The sequence below is a fragment of the Macrotis lagotis genome, chromosome 1 (genome assembly GCF_037893015.1).
Source record: "Macrotis lagotis isolate mMagLag1 chromosome 1, bilby.v1.9.chrom.fasta, whole genome shotgun sequence".
Taxonomy (NCBI): Eukaryota; Metazoa; Chordata; class Mammalia; order Peramelemorphia; family Peramelidae; genus Macrotis; species Macrotis lagotis.
The window spans coordinates 316,703,208-316,718,845 of NC_133658.1; the positions used below are offsets into that span (position 1 = coordinate 316,703,208).

A 15,638-nucleotide genomic window follows, 5' to 3' on the forward strand; every position below is an offset into this window, starting at 1 on the left:
GCTTGCCCAAGGCCACACGGCTAGGTAATTATTAAGTGTCTGAGGTCAGATTTGAACCCAGGTACTCCTGACTCCAAGGCCGGTGCTCTATTCACTGCACCACCTAGCCGCTCCCATGCTGTACTTCTGATAGAGATTCAGTCTCTAGGAACATTTATTTTGGAAATATGCCATGAACAGGCTGGTAAGGGAATAAATGATCTAGTTTGAAAGAGTTTAACTATTATTGTTGTTGCTTCATCAAAGCAAGTTATGGAAAACAAATGCTTTCCAGAAATGAGGAATAATAATAGGAATAATGAGTTCACCCTAAGACTTCTCTGAGTTCTCTCATGATGATCTTTGGCCTGAGTTTTCTTTTTTATTTTTTCCCCAAAGATCTGCTTCTGTTAAGAAGGAAAAAACATGTAAATGGGAAATCAATTGATCTTGAACTTTTCTCCTGAGTATAGCTGCAGATAATACCATATTGCTTCTCTATGTTATACATGCATACATACATACATACATATTTATTATTTTTACAATTTCTACTATAAAGTAGATAGTGACTTTTCAAAAAATGATATCTAGCCCCTAGGAAACAAACTAAACAAATAAAAATGCTGCCTTAACCCATGAACAATGAAATATCAAGGTAACAGTGATGGACTTGCTTTGCTTTGGCAACCAGAATTTCCTGTCTCAATGAGAAGTCACATGGTAGCTGAGCAAGCTGTGGTAGTAGATGTCATTATGTATCAAAACCAAGATCTTGGGATTTAAAATTGTGCACTTCCTATTTTAACAAAGGAATGCATGTGTGTATGATATGTTTAAAAAAAGTACTTCTAATAGTCCCAGTTCATTGTTACCAGGTGTACTACATTACACTTTGACCAAATGACATAATATTTATAAAGCACTTAGCTAGCACAGAGCCTGGTATATATTAAGTGATCATTAATTGCTTATTCTCCACCCTCACCCATGTGCATGTGTGTATACACACATATATAGCCTTCACTCCTCCTTCCCTGACCCAGTCAGTAGCAGATTCTTTTCTATCTACAGCTACAGGGTTGCTAGCTATTTTTAGCACCAGGGACCATCTTGAACTTAAATTATGCCAATCCACCAGATGACCAACTGTCCATCACCAGAATTGTGGTTTAAGGAGGAGGGAGAAAAAGGTACAACCTCCAACTTATAATTGGCTGCTCAATCAACATATCTTCACTGAGCTTCTCATCTTTGCCCAGAGCTGTGTTAGTAACTATGGGAGATACAAGAGAAGAGGATAGAGTATCTCGGACTCTGATTAGAAGTTGTAATTCACTTGAATGAAAAAGAACAATAAAAATCCACATATAGACAAGAGATGGGTAAACACTCATCAGAACTAGAATTCCAAAAAATCTTTAAGCTTCATTCTTTCCTAGAAACAACCTAATCTAGTTGTAGATCCAAAATTAATCCACAGAGACGAGATTGTCAGACTTTTAATTTGTCCTATATGTCCTGTTCACTTGGCCAATCTGTAGTTACAGTATTGGGTCCCTGAGGCAGTGTGATGAATTAGAAAGAATGTGCATTCATTCATTTAATCTTTCTTTCAATAAGCATTTATTAAGTTACTTCTTTGGGGGAAGATACTGTGCTAGATTTTGGTGATACAAATATGAGATAGTCCCTACCTTCAAGGAGTTTTTACTTGATTTAGAATTCAACTTTACTTTAAAACTACCTCAGCAGGTTGAAGATAACCAATAGATGTCAAGCTCTTGGTAAGTTAGGAGGATCTCTACCCCAACTAAGGGAAATGAAGCTTTCCCCTGACAAAATGAACAGATGAGAACAATCTATTCCCACAACCATGAAGGTGGCCAAAGCTAGTTCTGTGGAATGCTTATATCTTGGTCAGTCATTGAAGACTCTGTGATCATGCATTGAATTCCAGACCAGCACCAGTTGTCTTGAATTTTGCCTCCTCACTGAACTTGCTGACTTTGGAAGAAAGTGTGAGGTTGACTACTTTGTGCAATTCTGCTTCACTTAAATCCAGTTCATTCACAAAGCAAGACATTACCCCCATGATGTTACCTGATCTCTTCAAAAAATGAAGGATGAACAACTACAGCAACTTACTTTGGAGGGAGAACTTGGGTTCAAATCTCTGTTCCTTACCATGTGTTTTGGGCCAAATCACTTCCCCTGTCTAGTCCTCAGATTATTCATGTGTAAAATGAGGAGAACAGATGATTTGGGAAAGCATCTTGGTACAGTAGAAAGAATATTGACTTTGAAGTCACAGGACGTGTGACCAAAAGCCCCATTCTGCTCCTCTGCCATTTAAACTCAATTGCTTCAGCAGTAAAATGGAGAAGCTGGATTAGATGGCCAAGCACTCACATGATGGTCAGAAAAAAATGATACATTCTTAAGAACTCTGGAATTGATTGTGTGCCATGGGAAACATCAGAGATCTTTTGCTCTATGAACAAAGCAGAATTGTAGTAGGGCAAAAGGAATGTGAGATGCACAAATTTGGAGAAGCCATCCCCAATATTTACATAGACTATTTGTGCTGTACTTGCGGTAGAGCATTCTGAGCAAATATTGGTCTGATCAGTCAAAATCAGATACATCACAATTTGACTCTAACATAAGTGATATCATTTTGGTCCTCTTTGAGAATGAAGGAAAACAACTACCACCAGCTCTAAATCTATGTCCCTATGCTCCTCTGATTTTTTAGATCCTTTCTAGCTCTAGGTCCTATGATCCTATAATCCTATGAGCTCCCAGCCTGGCCTCCTTTTCCAGTGCCATCTAAACAATGGATCAATAAGACACTTGTCTCTCTGTTAATAAAATTTCAGAGGAAGAGTTATAGACAAAGACAGGGAGGATTCTTCCTGACAGTCTGTGCCTTGCCTCAGGGAGAAGGGCCACTCCTTCCTCAGGACTAAATGCCTGGGGCTTTACAATGTGATAATCACTACTGTGTAGTTCATCTGTGTGAATGCCTGGTCAGATGGCCCTGTATTTCGTGAACAGAAATAGGGTCACAAGTCAAATACATGCTTGGGGTCAGTGAAGAAATACAAAAGGAGATTAAAAGGACAAAGCATGTGACTGGAAGGGTAAATTCCCCATGGAGGGTTAATCTAGCAGAAATGTATCAAAGCATGTAAGTGCCCTTTCCTTTTGTGACTCAGCCCATGGAACCTTGTTCCTGCTGCTTCCCTTAGCCATTGAACAGAACCAGGGTTGTCTTGGGAAATAACAGTGAGTGACCAAGCCTTCTTCTTCTGTGTCAGACATGACTAGTTACCTTGTCCTTTCCCTGGCCAAAAGAGAGTATGTGGTTTAAAACAACCAAAAGACACCCAACTTGTGGCCCTAATTCTAATAATAATGGGCTATATCTGCTAGGTAGAAAGGTGGATAGAGTGTTGGGATTGGAATCAGGAAGATTTATCTTTGTGAGTTTAAACTGACCTCAGGCAACTACTAGCTCAGTGACCTTGGAGAAGTCACTTAACTCAGTCTGTTTCAGTTTCCTAATCTGCAAAATGAGCAGGAGAAAGAAATGGCAAACCATTCCAGTATCTTTTCCAAGAAAACCCCAAATGGGGTCAATGAAGAGATAAACATGACTGAAATGACTAAACAACAACAATATAGCAAGGCTAACTTTTCAAAGCCCTTTTATATCCTTTCATAACGTTTTACATTCCAACCAAAATACTCTACTTGCTGTATCCTCTACATGACTTTCCATTTCCTATCTTGGTGACTTTGCCCTGGCTATCTACATTGTAGATGCTTACTCTCCTTATCTCCATCTCTTAGATTCTTTAGTTTCTTCAAGCCTCTGCTCAAGGACTCCCTCCTCAGGAAACATGCTAATCTCCCCAAATAGCAGAACCTCACTGCTAAAAATTTACTTGGTTTGTATTTTGCATTCACTTATGTATGTTAATGAGTTAAAATATGCCAAATGATTTGTAAACCATAAAGCACTATATGATGCTATGATGATGGTGATGATGATGATAATGATGGTGCTGTTGCTGCTGTTGATCCTTTTACCAACAATAGAATACAAGTGCCTTGAGAATAGTGACTGATTTGTTTCTGTCTTTGTGTCCTTCCTAGGTATCTAATTTGTTTAATAAATGAATGAATGGATGGATGAATAACTTAGAATGGTCATAGTACCCTGAGAGGTAGACTGAACAGAGCCTCAAATACTCTTTCCATTTTATTGTTCATTCTTTCTTTTCAAAGAGGACCAATGACATCACTAGATGATGGTTTGACTTTCACATAAATTGGATTTAAGTGGGGCAGAGTTTTTTGAATCATCAAAATACAGTGGGTGGACAAAAATAAGGACATCTGGCAATAACTTGGGATGCAATGTCTTCAATGTCTGATGAAGCATTAAGTGCTCCATAGTGCCTGCTTCAGTTGCCTTCATGGGCTTTAGAATAAATTGTTCTTATCTGTCCATTCCACTGAGGTAAGTCTTTACATGTTAGGGTACCCCAGGTCCTTCTGAATCCAGGGCCAGTGCTCTATCCACTATGCTACCTAGTTCCTCTCATTTACTTCCAATTATTAAATTTACATTATCCATCTGGAAGCACACTCTAAACCAATAGTTCTTAACCACATTTGTATCGTAGACCCTTTTGGCAATGGATGAGGGATCTCAAAGCAGGGTCTTATTGCTTACTTTTCTAATTGAAAGAAATAGTAAACTTCAGTTAGAGTCCAGTAAAAATAAAGATGTATTTTTTTCCTTACCCAAGATCATAGACTCAACAGTTTTGAGGCTATCAGTTACCCTCAGTGAAATAATCAAGACTTGAAGAAAAGTAATTTGTTTCAAGCCACATAGCTAGCAAACAGCAGAACTAGGATCTGGATATAGTTTTGTTCTTTTTTAAATAATATTTTATTAATTTCCAACAACATGTAAAGAAAAATTTTACCATTCATTTAAAAAAAATTTGATTTCCAAATTTTTCTTCTTCTTCCCACACTTCTCCATTCCCTAAAACAGTAAGCAATTTGATATAGGTTATATATGTGTAATCATGTAAAACATATAGGGTATAGTTCTTTTCAAGTTCAATCTAAAGAACTTGTCCCTATATCATACTACTCTCATGAGTTGAGATGACACTTAGAGGTGATGGGAAATGGAAATTGGAGGCAATAACTAGCTCTTCTGGGAGGGAAATGGGCATCATGGTATACATTATAGAGAGTCAGCTTTGAAGGCAGAAAAATCTGTGTTCAAGACTTCCCTCTTTTACAGGGACGGTTTCCTGGTTGTTTCATAAACAAAAGGGAAATAACATGCACAAAATATGGGAACCACTAGTAATATTCTAGCATTTTTAAAACACTTGACAAATATTATCTAATTTTGTTCTTATGAAAAGCCTGAGAAGTAGATGATATCATTTTCCCCATTTAACAGATGAGGAAACTGAGTGAGATAGAGATTAAATGAATTGCCCAGGATCATATAGCTGGCAGATGTCTGAATCTAGTTTTGAACTCAGGTCTTCCTATTTCCAGGTTCAACTCTCTATCCATTGAACCACCTAGCTTCAGGATAGGTATTGTCTAGACTTGCAGTAGGTCTTTACTATCATTTAGAGAATTGCCTTAGAACCCTGAGAGGTCAATGATTTGTCCAGTGTCACACAAATAGTATGAGTCTGAGGAAAGATTTGAATCCAAGTAGTTCCAAGGCTCCTAGGCAATCTGTTTATCAAAGTAAAGTCATTGTGTATGGTAGGGAGTACAAGGAGATGTGATTAGGGGCAAGAAAGGCCTCATGAAAGATCAGGGAAAATTTCCTAACAATTAAAACTGTTGAAAATCATACTAGAAGAGGATGGGTAGTTACTTCCTAGATATGTTATTATGAATGTCCTTTTTGTGTATGTTTGGACTAAAAGGCTAGTACTTATTCCTTCTAGCTCTCAAATTAGTGATTCTAAGATTCTATGATATGGTATCCAATTGAACTTTTACAAGAAATAGGTAATTTTAAGAGGCTAAGGGGTGAGAAAAGAGTGCATTCTGGGAGAAGGTTATGATTTCAGATTTCATTTCCCTGAAAAGTAGAAGAGCAACAACCCTACTCCTATTTACTTCCTTTTTAAAATTAATTTTATTTATTTAAGGCAATGCAATTAAGTGATTTGCCCAAGGTCACACAGCTAGGCTAGTCTGTGGTTGAATTTGAACTCAGGTCCTTCTGAATCCAGGGCCAGTGCTCTATCCACTACGCTACCTAGTTCCTCTCATTTACTTCCAATTATTAAATTTACATTATCCATCTGGAAGCACACTCTAAACCAATAGTTCTTAACCACATTTGTATCATAGACCCTTTTGGCAATGGATGAGGGATCTCAAAGCAGGGTCTTATTGCTTACTTTTCTAATTGAAAGAAATAGTAAATTTCAGTTAGAGTCCAGTAAAAATAAAGATGTATTTTTTTCCTTACCCAAGATCATAGACTCTTAAATCTATTCACAGTGGGTCCATGGATCCAAGATTAAGAGCCTCTACCCTAAATAAAACTAAGGAAAACTAGTACCAAAGGTATATTTTAGCAGCCTTTGTGTAAGGACTATGGAACCTCCTTCTGCAAAGTGAGAAAGGATACTTGCTATCATAGACTATCTTCCAGGTGTTTTTCCTCCCTTGTCTATATTTTGGGGATGATCTGTTGAAATGGCCTTTTAAAAGGAGTGATCAAGATAGCCAGTTGGATTGTTAATGAGAAGTAGTTGGAGAAAATTATTAGGATTGTCACTTAAAAAAATCTGATGTAATTTCCTTACATCAAAATTTGGACATCACCCTCAATATTTTTGGTCCTTTTGAAAGGACAAACAACAACAACATCTGTAATGCAAAAGACAGTCCCACCTAGAGAGAAAGTTTCTTGGAAGAGGAGATCACTGGGATCTTGACCTTGGAGATCTATAAAGGCCATGTGAGAAGTCAGAGACTCCAAAGGGAGAAGACTAAGAGCCAAATCTCAAACTGAGAGGGTGGCAATGATGAATGGACAGCCTTATCCACGTGGGATGCAATGACTCCTGGGTTCATTTTGACACATTCTCCAATGTAGCATAATCCAGTAACTTTGCCTGCCCTGTAATACCTCTCACCCCATTACATCAAGGAACAGAGGACAGTAACAAATGGCATTGACGACGTCACAAATCAATTTTATTGGAAATGTATTAGGTTTCAGTAAAACTGAAGGGCTAGACACCAGAGCAGACCAAAAGGGGGAGAGAGACAGCACACCAAGATTTACTTCTGAGTGCTACAAAATATTGCACTAAAAATAACATTAAAGATGAAATTTGTAATGAATCTCAAGCTGCTGAATTCCCTACGGCTGGGCCTGCCAAAGGCTCCGCAGCTCGCCTCTGTTCTTTTCTGTCTTTATTTAAATATTTTATACAGTTGTCTATGTTCATGTGTAGTGTGAACTGTCATTTATATTTCAGTCCACTCTAAAATGGATCTTAGACAGTCTCAAGCTGAGCCCAGCACTGAGTAGTTCTGAGAGGAGAGGGAAGTTGAAACGGTCAGAACAAATGAAGACTGATCGTTAATGCAGTTTTTGTGTACTTATATTTCCCTGTCATGTATCTCGCCTTAAAACTGATTTGTAATTCTATGGGTTTTGTGACATTATGATAAGATGAGATGTGAGTAAGACTGCCATTTAGCAGAGACGTTGATGCGTTTTTTGAGTTAAAGAGAGTGGTTGACTGGAGGAATTCAGGATTCTGACCCTGGGGCCTAATGTTTAGCAATAAGAACCTGCATATTTTGGAACTATAGTATTTCATGCTTTTCTATACATTAGACTTTACCAGAGTGAACTTTTGGAAGAGTAAAACATTTCCTAGATAAATTCAATTTTCCCCAGCATTGAACTTAACTTTGGGTGTCACCTAATGATTTACTCAAGTTTCAGAGTAAGAATATATTTTCATAGTCTTCACACCAAGGGAGAGAGAGAGAGTGGAAAATAAATGGAGCACCTAGGTTCAACAGGGAAAGCATGCTGTGCATTGAAGGAGAAATAAATGTGAAGTATCTCTCTCTCTCTCTCTCTCTCTCTCTCTCTCTCTCTGTCTCTCTCTGTTTCTCTCTGTTTCTCTGTCTTTGTCTCTCTGTCTCTGTCTCTGTCTCTTTTTATCTCTGTCTCTCTCCTTTCTGTTTATCATTTTGGAGCTGAGATATTAGAGAGCTACTGGGGCATCAGGAAGGGAAAGGATTCTTCAGGGTTTCCAAGGCAAGTTTTTATTTTTTGGCTAATGCATAAGAGGCATGATGGGGCATATTTTTGCACCTCTCCTTCTGCTGATCAAACACATTCCCCTCACTCTTCTTCAAGTGATCAGTTTCTTGGCATGAAGGGCATGTGCTGGAACTAAGGCATTCCCATCATCTCCCCCACCCCCATCTAAGTAAACCAAATGTTACCATGGAATAGAATTCGACACACCTGGATGCTACTGTCCAAAGTAGAGTATATGGTGGATCTGAGTCATGTGTTGGGTGGGGGCAGGGGGAAACAAAGAAAAGAAAAGAACATTTCTTTCAGTGTCATTCTTTTTACATTGTGACCACATATCCAAGAGAAAAATGTGTGAAATCAAGTTCTCTACTGGTTGGTCTCATTCAGGTACTTGAGATTCTGGGGGGGTAGATAGGTATCTCTTGGCACAGTTGTTAGGTTCAGGTTATTCTGATTCAAACACAAGAGATAGTGATTCTCGAACCAAACTCAGGTAAGTTCCTTAATGTGAAAATATATATGAACATCAAGGCAGGTCATGGATCTAGAAACCCAATGTTACTTTATCATATATTTGAGAAGATTTTTCCAAAAGAGATTTAATAAAACACTGTCTTTTGACCATGATTAGAATAAATAATGAAAGTATTTTGTTAATATAAAAAATAGCTTGACTGTTAACTGCATGTTGTGGTTTATTGGGGAATTTTGGGTTTGTTTGTTTTTGCTTATTGTATTTTGCTTTTGCTCATAGGCATCTGCAGTTGGCTTAGTTATAATCTGTCCCATGGGAAAGGCATCTAGTTTTCATATAATACTTTTGGTTCATGTAATTCTGGATATGAAAGTGAAAACTCCTTGCAAAGAGAGAATGGCGTCATTCTTTTCAGTTAGATCCCTAGCATCTGACACATAGTAAGTCTTTAATAAATATTATTGATTGATTATGTTATCACTTTCTTCAAAGGTTGGACATATTCAATATAGAAATTTGTTTTGCTTGACTATGCATATGTGTTACTTATTTTATTTTTCCTTTTTCAAAGAAGAGAGGAGATAGGAGGGAAAGAGAATAGATTCTTTTTCAATAAAAATGATTTTTTTTTTTTAGATTTTTCAAGGCAATGGGGTTTAAGTGGCTTGCCCAAGGCCACACGGCTAGGTAATTATTAAATGTCTGAGGTCAGATTTGAATCCAAGTACTCCTGACTCCAAGGCTGGTGCTCTATTCACTGCACCACCTAGCTGTCCCTAAAAATGATTTTTTAAAAATAATGCTTCCAAGTAAAATATCAACAATTTGAGATTATATATATGTCAAAATGTGACATGAAGTTCCAGTGCCATGAATAATTTGAATCAAGTCAGGAGTGATGCACAATACATTATGCTTATTGTAAAGGCAACTGTATTTTCCTAGGGCCAGGTATGGTGTTGGGAAAGACCATAACTTTTTCCATTCTTCTAGGGATATGGGAAAGTTCCCCAAAACCAGATCATCATTCCCCTTGGGCAGAGTCAGTTGGGTTCCCCACTCCCACTAGTAAGTTAGCCTCAATGACCAAGATGTCTGGTCTACTCTGGCTAAAGCTGAGTGACAAGTGGACAAACCATGGGTTTTTTAATAAAATTTTTCTATGTGTAAGAATAGAGGTAAAAGAATTATCTGGGGCAAATCTCAGAGTGAGCTCAGGCTGTGTCTTGGGGCCATCTAAGCTTATCTATATGAATCTTCTGCCTAGAGGGTATAACCAGTGGGTATGACTATGAAATTTATGTCTTTTTATTAAACTTATATCTGATTGTTCAACATCTTGGGGGGAGGGATAAAGGAAAGAATAGAATTTGGAATTCAAAAAAAAAAATTTTAAATGCTAAAAATTGCTTTAACATTTAATTTTGGGGAAATAAAATATATACATATATATGTGTTGCAATTGCATCCACACATAATATGGGGAATTTTAGGAATTTAATCAAGTTATGGAAAGAGCAGACAGGGCAATGTCCTCTGCTGTACCCCTTTCTCTGATCTCCATTTTATAGTCCAGGGTTTATGAATGTAAACATTTTTAGTGGGGCATGGGGGGAGTGGATTATAAATTCCACATGTGTTTGTCAGGAAAGAAATTCAAATGACCAGGAGCAAATCTTTGTCCTAATGAATGGCAATATCTATTTAAATAGTGATTGAATTGGCCTGATTTAATTAAATTCACGTCAATTTAATTAAAGTTAACAAACTTATTAAACACCTATGTTCTAGGATGGGTTCTAGAAATAGGATGAGAGTAGAAATGCAAAGAAAAAGGAAAAAAACCAATGTCTGATCTCCTGAGCATATATTCAATTGAAGCATTCAAGTCAAGAAATTGATGATTTTTTAAAATGGAGACTTTGTTATAATAATCCTCTGGAGGTAAAAAATCCCTGAATTCCTTTGTTATTTTGATAAGTGAAAATGGAACAGTGTGTTTATTCATTCAACAAACATTAGTTGCTACATGCATTGCATAGAGATTGATTACCTTTTAATTAAAGGAATGATAGGGTTATGGAAACACACATATAGATGAGCGAAGTGTAAATTATAATATGAAAAGGGTAGAAGAAAAATGCAGGGTACTGTGAGATCTGATAATGCAAAAAAAATTCCAAATGGGGAATCCAAGGGAGACTTCATAGAGAGGCTGTGTAATTGAGTGGAAAGATTGCTAGATCAGAAGAATTAAGAAGACTGGAGTGCCAATCCTATCTGGAATTTTAGTTGTGTGATTCCTCCACTTCTCCTTACTATGGATCATTCTTACTTTCCTCCTGCAGGGACCTTGGGCTCTCTTCCTGGGAAGTTAGGATCTGTTAGGCATCCCTCACTTCTACTAGCCTCCACTAGCCATTTCCAGACTCTACCTCTCACCCTTCTAGGACAGTGTTGTTTTCCTTCATTAGAATGATAATCCCTTTAGGGTAGCTAGTTGGCACAGTAGATGGAGCACCAGTCCTGAAATCAGGACACTTGACACTTACTAGTTGTGAGTCCTTGGGCAAGTCACTTAATCCTGATTGCCTCCAGGATCATCTCCAGTCATCCTGATTCATATGTGACCACTGAAATCAGATGACTGTGGAGGAAAAAGTAAGACTGGTAACTTTGCACAGTAACCCCTCACTCAAATTAAATATGTCTGGCTGTCATGGCATCACCTCCCTGATGTGATGGTCTTCCTGGAGAAACAAAAACAACAATTCTTTGAGGGTAGGAATTGTCATTCTTAATTTTATTTGTAGGTGATTCAGTAGATAGAACATTCATCAGTGTAATCATAATCAGAAAAATTCATCTCCATAAGTTCAAATCCAACCTCAGACCCATACAACAACCACCCCTTGCTTTTAGGAATACATATCCTGGTATATAGTAATCATATAACAAGTTCTCTAGTTATTTATCCAGCCACTTAACTCCCTTAGTCCTCAGGTTTTCTTCTCTAGAAAATGTGTATGATAATCATAGTACCTACTTCACAAATTTGCTTTTAGTACCAAGTAAGATAACATAAATAAATACTTTGCAAACTTTAAAATGAGATGTTAACTATTATCATTATTGGATATCATTACAGATAAGATTGATTTTGATCTGGTCTGTGGAAGGATAGATCAAATATTAGCAAGCAAAGATGGGAGGAATAGCTCAAGCACTGACATAGAAGCAGGTGAGTATGGGTTATACATGGGAGGTTATCAACCAAATTTGTTCATGGTATGGCTTATATACTAGATTGCCTTTGAGGTTCATCCTGGAAAAGAATTTTATTTCCAGATGGTGAGTGATTTTTAATCTTAGCTCTCTATATCTCATTATTGTTCTGTTGTTTTTCAGTTGTATCCCATTCTTCATGACCCCATTTAGGGTTTTCGTAGCAAAGATACTGGAGTCCTTTACCATTTCCTTCTCCAACTCATTTTACAAATGAAGAAACTAAGGCAAATAGGGTTAAGTGACTTGTCCAGGGTCATACAACTAATAAGTGACAAGTCAGATTTGAATTCAGGAAGTAGAGTTTTCCTAACTCTAGACCTGGTACTCTTTCCACTGCACCATCTAGTCACTCTTATATGCAGTTATCAATGTAGGCACCCTGTCTTCTCCTTTGCTAATGGGAGGGGTTCTTTCCTCCTCCTATCAACACACATTTTATGCCTTTTACAGAGGATGCAATAGTCAAATAAAACCATTACTCCTGGAAAGGAAATGAAAATCTACTGCCCTATGGTAGTGTCCACCTAAGACAAACCTCTCTTCTCTGGACACCATTATATATGGCATAAACTAGAATATGAGTAGAACAAAGCAAAATAGTAGAAAATAATCTCTTTGGGTACAGGAATTATCTTTTATTAAAATTGCATAACCAGTGCTTGTATACCTAGTGCTTAATAAAGGCTTATTGATTCATTGATAAGTTGATTGGAGAGAAGCCAACCAAAAGGGTCATTTAGTTCCTGCAGTAGATTAGGTTAGGTAATGGTTTAATGAATTAATTAATGGTGGTGGTAGTCGTGATGGTGAAGATGAATCTGTCAGTGGCTACTCATGGACCCAACCAAGCCTTCCTGATGACTGGTTATGGAAGCTTTGATCTGTTGTTTCCTCCACTCCTGGGGATGCTCACTCTCTGAGGCTGGATTTGAATTCAGGTACTCCTGACTCCAGGGCTGGTGCTCTATCAACTGTGCCACCTAGCCACACACACACACACACACACACACACACACACACACACACATATATATATATATGATATTTTCAAAAGAAAGGAAGATAGGAGGAAAGGGAAGAAGGGAAGAAAGGAAAAAAGGAAATGTAGATACTTTATCAACTTTAACCCTATTATAGATCATAATTCCTGAGCTCAAATGGTTCACCAGTCTCACTTTCTTCAACAGGATGGATTACAATTTCGATAGAAAAACCACTTGTTTGTTTCTCCTTAACCTTCTGCTCTCTTCTTTTTAATTTTTAAATTTTTCATTGACAGGCTGTTTTTTCTTTTTCCATTATTATCATTACCTACCCACTCCCTCTCCCAACTTTATATCCCCTGACTTAAAACAAAAGCTTCCCCTATATCAGTTTAGTCAAGCAAAACAAATATATGCATTGGCCAATGGGGTCATGTTTTTAGAATATGACTCACCCTGTAAATTACCTTACCTCAGAGATGGGTTTTGAATCTAAATTCAGTTTAGATTCAATTAGAATCTAAATTCCAAATTCCACAATATTCTATTGCTTCGAAAGACACTATGGAAGGAAAAAGAGAGAATTGGTATTATCTAGATATGATTTGTCATTATTTGGTTAGAATATATCTTTGTTCCTTTTTAGCATGTGGCAAATTATTAGTTTTCCATTTTATGTGTTGCTTCATTTTTTATTTAACTTGTTTGACTGATTGTTTTGTTGATGTTATTAAGTTTATAATTATTTTATAAACTTGATATAATTATAATTATTTCTACTTCAAGATCTGAGACTGTCAATGTGAATGTTTTCTTTGTCAGCAAATATCACAGACAAACAGTAGGCAGGATCAGAGTCTAGAGAGCTGAAAGAGATCATAGAAGTGATTTAGTTCAATTTCTTCATTTCACAGATGAGGAAATTGAGAACTATAGAGACTAAGTTTGTCAGAATTTACACAAGTACAAGGTGACATTGTAGATAGAGTCCTGAACTTAAAAAATCAGGGAGATCTGAGTTCAAATCATATTTATTCTGAATAAGTCATAATTTCCCTAAACCTCAGGTTCCTCATCTAAAATATGAGGGATAATTATAGCCTATACCTCAGACTGTAGTTCTGAGGAATCAAATTATATATATATACATATATATATATGTATATATATATATACATATATATATATATATATAATATGAAAGGCTTTACAAACCTGAGGTGTTTTATATATATATATATATATATATATATATATATATATATATATGATAATGATGAAGATGCTGCTGTTGTTGATGTATAGATGGGATCAATTTCTTTGGTTCCAAATCTATTTTTATTTCCTTTGAAATAGGCTGTTTCCATGGTTTTTTGAGACCATATAGAAAGATTTGAAAAATTTTTACCCTGTGGTCATTGCAATAAATCATAATAAATTAGCTAGATTAGAAGTCAGATGCCAGAGATTCACCATAAGACCTATACTTAAAGTACTTCCAGTTATAAAAGATTCAAAAGAGCTTGAGTTGCCACAATTTAGCTTTTGAGAATCCAAGAACAACTCTACACCTTGAGGAAGGCCTGCAAGAAAATGTTAGTGGAGTAATTACAAGATTCTTAGAAATGCACCTATGGTTTCATTGATCACTGATCTACAGGTTCTCCACAATGATGTCTTTTCATGGTACTTTTGAAAAAATGGAAAATAGGGGGAAAAAAAGGAAGGAAGGAAGAAGGAAAGAACACTAGGATTATGGAAAGTTTAACCAATCAACAAGCATCTATTATGAGTTTTTTGGTGCATTGTGGTAGATGCTGATGATATGAAAACAATGAAACCATTTTTGACCCAAGGATTTTATATTCTATTAGGAAAAACAGCATGTACAATAAACTGCAACAGAAAAGGAGCGAAGAAGCTTCAGAAGTTAGGTTGAAATGGGATGGGAATGAAAGGAGATGTAGTAGAAGAAAGGGATTTTCTTTTGGCACATGGGGGTTAGTGGAACTTGCTAACCAGGGGATTGGGGAAGTAGAAGTTGATTGGCCTACTACCCTCCAGAATCCTGGTATCATGGAAAGTGGGCTTGGGTTTATTCTGAGGAGCTGAAGTGGAAGGGGATCAAGAAACTTAAAGATCCTAAACACTGGAATGAACTACCATATGGCAATAACTTTCTATTCCAAGTTGGCAGAAGTACACTGAAAAGAGCCCATACATACATCATTTGTGTCAGGTCTGTCTTCTTAGGCATTGGTATCTCTGGGACATTGTCTGATTCCTAGTCTTTTTGGTGCTGAGTGTGCTGTCTGAGGCCCTAGTACAGAATGTTGGATTTTACTCAGATGACTAGATGTTTAATTGTTCCCCATTATCCAGCTTCTTTCTCAGTTCCCAACCTCTTACCAAAATGTACTCCCTCTTTAACACCACCTTTTAAAAATTCTTAACTTGAATTATGTCTCAGTTTAGTTGCTACTTCCTTCTCAAAGTCTTTCTTGAGCTTCCCAGATATTATTGTTCTCTCATCCCCAAAATATTCTTA

The 15,638-nt window shown here is 36.9% G+C and overlaps 1 long non-coding RNA gene across 1 annotated transcript in view; it reads left to right on the forward strand.

Annotated features, from left to right (window-relative positions):
- Nucleotides 1-15,638, forward strand: part of LOC141505546 (uncharacterized) — a 79,969-nt gene that overhangs the window by 46,000 nt on the left and 18,331 nt on the right. The window contains exons 4-5 of the long non-coding RNA XR_012473624.1: nucleotides 9,099-9,259; nucleotides 11,968-12,060. This is a non-coding gene — a long non-coding RNA (uncharacterized LOC141505546). The remainder of the gene's footprint in view (nucleotides 1-9,098; nucleotides 9,260-11,967; nucleotides 12,061-15,638) is intronic.